This window comes from Poecilia reticulata, linkage group LG11, assembly GCF_000633615.1.
Source record: "Poecilia reticulata strain Guanapo linkage group LG11, Guppy_female_1.0+MT, whole genome shotgun sequence".
NCBI classification, from domain to species: Eukaryota; Metazoa; Chordata; class Actinopteri; order Cyprinodontiformes; family Poeciliidae; genus Poecilia; species Poecilia reticulata.
Window position 1 is genome coordinate 16,966,707 of NC_024341.1, and position 4,793 is coordinate 16,971,499.

The 4,793-nt window shown below is 40.0% G+C and overlaps 1 long non-coding RNA gene across 1 annotated transcript in view; it reads left to right on the forward strand.

The window, feature by feature from the left end:
• The first annotated feature begins 2,930 nt into the window (after positions 1-2,930).
• Positions 2,931-4,793, forward strand: part of LOC108166735 (uncharacterized) — a 10,240-nt gene continuing 8,377 nt past the window's right edge. Inside the window, exon 1 of the long non-coding RNA XR_001777116.1 lies at positions 2,931-3,388. This is a non-coding gene — a long non-coding RNA (uncharacterized LOC108166735). The remainder of the gene's footprint in view (positions 3,389-4,793) is intronic.

Here is a 4,793-nt window from a genome sequence, read left to right on the forward strand (position 1 = left end):
TGTAATAAGCTTTGGTAGAATATTTACTGTTAACAAGCCCCACATGAAAGAGTAAAAGGTTTACAAGATCATTTTGTAAATGAGGGAAGAAAAGACAGCAGCATGAGGGTTGCTGTGTATAATCAGCAACAAAATAAAGTAATAAAGTAAGTAATTCACAGCAAATCAGACAATATATGTTTTACTCACCTGAATTAATTTAAAATTATAGAATTATTTACCCAAGCAACCCTGGATGAAAAAATACTCATGCTTTTCAAAAATGTTAAAATTGATGAGTGAAAATGCCAGATATGGCAGTAAATTGGAAGCCGTTCTGGAGCCCAACGAGGTTAACGCTGAGCTGCAAGAGGAAAAAGAGCCAGAATCCCCGTCACACTGACAACTGGAGGAGGACAGCTGGGGGCTGGCAGTGCAGACCCAACGAGACCCAACAATTCAAGAAATAATTAGGGAGGTGGCACTGACAGGTGTCCTCTTAGACACCCTACTTGACAGCGGTGCCCCTCCAGGCACATCAGTTTCTGAAGCCCCCGACACCGACAGTCAGCCCATACCGGGAGCATGGGGGACGAAAGCCCCCACCAGTAACCCAGGCACAGACTCACCAGTCGGTGAGGGGACATTTAGCATGCTGATAAGGGAGAATATTGCTTAATATGAACTGTATGTGAGCGTTTTCTACTTGTGGAGGTCAGTTTAGACTGTATAATGACATAGAAGATGAGGATTATCCAAACCAGGTTGGCTAACTTATTTTGGATCAAATCTAGATCAGGAATGCTCTTAAAGGGCCGGTTGTGCCAGAATGTATTGATAAAACCTGTTCACAAACTTAAAATATTCAATAAATTCTTAAAAATAAATAATACTTAACATCTTTTCAATCCCTCCAGGATTTTGTGATTTTTTGTGTGTGATTTTTTGCAATAAAAATCAAAGTGTTTGTGGTACTCATTTGAAAATATTTGTGCTTATTTATGGCAGTAAATGCGACTTTTTATTACTCGCTATATAGATCATGTACTAAAATCTGACATCAATGAAAGCTGAGGCAGTTGTTTAGTACAAGTAAGAAAGCTGTTGACCATTTTTGAGAAAAATCTGCAATAAACTTCAGATTTTTAGCACAATTTGTTGATTTCCATAATAATTCTCAAGAAACTGGAGAGACTAATTGATACAATTTGGCAGCAAGCAGATAAAAACCTGCATTGATTTGGTAACATTTTATTCAAGCAGACTTAATGTTTAGTCTTGAATCTGGACGGCCACATAAACAGCTATGGCTTTGGCACGTGATCTAAACAAAGAATCTTACTTGAATATAAATTTATGTCAGCAATGAAATTCAAATACTTAAATTCATGCACTCAGAGTGACACATTAGAACGCCAATTCGGCTTTGATGTAGCATCTAAACTAACTCTTGATTGGTTAAACTGCACAGCCGACCAATCAATGGATTTGACACACGGGAGGCGACGTTCTTCCTGCTGCGTTAATTTCCTGTAAAATTTCCTCAATGAGGCGACAGTCGCTTGTTCTCCTCCAATCAAGAAGCCAGCAAAATTTGTGCATGTGAAATTTGGAGCTGTAACACGCAGGCTAGAGACGCAACACACAAAAGTTGAAACTTGTTAAACTTTTGTCGTAGTTGACGTCGCTATCGTGTCCCGTGTGTTGGGTTTCACTTGAAGTGAAGGGAAACTTTTCCTCTTTCTTGCGTGTCGAACCTCAAACTCTAGTAGAGTTGAAATAAATTGGGAAAGAATTAGACTTACATTGTATAAATTAAGTACATACATATTTAATAAAACTGTATTATTTGTTTTAAATGACATTCGTTCCTGAAGAACTTCATTGTGATTTTTTATGTAGTTGTTTAGTGAATAGTGGACCATTTAGACCTCCTGGCAGAAGTTCTTGAATTAGAAAAAACAAGTTGGCAAATAAATTAGAGTAAGCCTCACAAACTGGTCTGTTTCTCAAGCAGCTATTGATCCAGGTGAGTCTGAAAGCCTCCTGTGTCTTTTAGAGTTTCTGACAAACTAATTCAGGCTGAATTGTGTGAAATGCACTGGAGAAATTAAAGAACATGATCCTCAAAGTGCTGCCTGCTCTGCTCAGTAAGATGGCTGAAGCTGGAGTATGATGGCGTCTTCAACTTCATCTCCACAGAGAGAAACGACCTACAGAGGGTTCTAGGAGTTCATTTTGGCTTAATCAAAGTAACAGATCTGGTGTCACTCAGGACTCCTGATCTGGCTTTATTTGGTGCTGGAAAAAAGGGCAGAATATCTTCCAAAGTACTGGAATGTTCTCCTGGGTAGGGTTATTTAAAAAATGCAATTCAAGTGTCTTCCAAAAATACTCATAGCTTTAAGCTCATTTCACATTTTGTTGAATAGTAGCCAACTTTTATTGTGAATAAAAATTTGAAAAGTATGTTATGCATTTGCATTCAACTCCTTTGAATCAATAAGTCTTCATGTTTGTCTTTGCTGATGTTTATTCACATTTGCATTATTTGTACTAATTCATGGTCAAAATCTGGTCACTTTTTTACTACAAGTAGGGTAACTCTCCCTTAGACATGGGGTGAGAAGCTCGGTCATCTGGGAGGGACTCAGAGTGGAGCCGCTGCTCCTCCACGTCGAGAGGAGCCAGTTGAGGTGACTTGGGCATCTGGTCAGGAGGCCTCCTGGACGCCTCCCTGGTGAGGTGTTCATGTCCCACCGGGAGGAAGCCCTGGGCAGACCCAGGACACGCTGGAGGGATGATGTTTCTCGGCTGGCCTGGGAACGCCTTGGGATTTCCCTGGAAGAGCTGGAAGAAGTGGCTGGGGAGAGGGAAGTCTGGGCCTCCCTTCTTAGGCTGCGACGGAAGAAGATGGATGGATGGATAAATGGTTTGTTTTCAGTTTCTTTTTGCTCTGTTGAACTTTTCCCAACATGGTGAAAATCATAACATTTATTCTAAATATTTTTATTACAGTTATTTGCTCTACTTTCCCCTCTACGATCCGTTCCGACCAAAAGGTTTTTGGCACATCGTGTATATTCGCTGAAATGATGCTGCTTACTCTCGGTTGAACTTCCACCAACTCTCTCGGTGCCTCTAAGTCTAGTGTGCATGAATGTCATGAAGAAGCTGATAATCTGAGCACATCTGAACTTCTCTGTTCTTCTGCTTCTTCCTCAAGGGTCCAACGAGTCTGAGCATCTGCATCAGAGTCTTGAGGTACGAGATGCTGCTGTGCAAGGCCTGCTGCTGCATGTTGCAGCGCGTGGAGGAGATCGCTTTGTGTGCCGAGTTCCTGCAGCTCCCTGCGGAGGAGCGTGGTGATGTTATGGAAAAAGACGAGCTTGTATGAAAGAAGAGAAAGGTATATAAGATTATTCGGAGGTCGATTTCCTTTGCTCCTCAAGAGCAAGAGACGCACTTGGCAGCACTCTGTAGAGCAGCTCAGGTGGCACGCAAACTGTGTTGTACCTCAAGATGCTGATGCAGTTGTTTGAGCTCGAGTGCAGTAACTGGATTTAGATATTCATATATTAAGTATTTTTGGAAGGATGTTTCTCTGGCTGTGCTGTAAAGCCCCAGTTATAAAATAGGAAGAAGTCTGCTGAGTTTAAGGCTGCTTTAGTATCTGAAGTTTCAAGGTTGTGTTGCACTTTCCCCCATATGGATTTATCTGTGCACTCTCGTGTCACCAGGAGATAAGTGAAGCAACTGGACCTTATCTATCATAAACAGCAACAGGTGCAGGAGCAAGAATGCAGAGGGATATTTGTATCGAATTTTCATGAGGTTTATTTTCTTGAAAGCAGATAAAAGCTTGATTTTTATGCAGGAATCTTAGATTAGCTCAGTGGTCTGACGGTTTACAACTCCCCACAGGCAAACAAAACAAAGTCAGAGCTTATTTACCTGACTTCAAATACGCTGTGAAGCAAAACAACATCGTTTACACGGAAATATGATTTTGAAATGAGTTTATATTCGATTAGGTTCCACAAAACTGGTTCCATGCCTGGTTTTTTTTGGTGATGATCAACCCTTATCATATCACCCAGCTTCCTAATGTAACTTACATTTTCTTTGAATTGCACTTTGGTCAAACAACACAAGTCACGTCTGTCGTCCTCACAGGCTAACGTTAGTAGCTTCTGATTTGACAGCTGGAATCTTTGGATCAGATGTAAACTTCACTGGCTTTACGAACACCTGAAGGAGTTGTGAACTTATTTTACTTAAACCTATTTAGGAGTTTGCAAAGTGAGAAGCTGTTGAACAATATTTCCTCCAACAATGCAAAAGGGAGAAATTAAGCCAAGATGAAAACGTAAATGTATTTTACATTTGTATTATCTGATCTTTTCCTGGCCACATACAACTAGTAATTTAATATATTAGTGGGGCTGTGGCTTCAGTTAGCTTCTCAAATGATTTCTGAGGCCCAACAAAACTAATTATCTGGCTTCTTATTTATTTAATAGATGACTCTCCTATTCATTTCTGTAAACAGTAACGTCACGGTTAACAGCATGCTGTCATCTGGTAGCTAATGTTTGGATAAAATAATGTTCCAATAGACAATTGGAAACGTATGTAATGCTACAACTATACCACCACACTTTGATTGTTTAAGTCTGTGATGGCAGAACCAAAACAACTTCCTGCAAAATGTAAGGCTTACACAGTAACCCAAATAAGGATGCAGGAAGATTTGAGAAGACAAACCAAGAACTGGACAAAATATTAAAAAGTATATATATATATATATATAC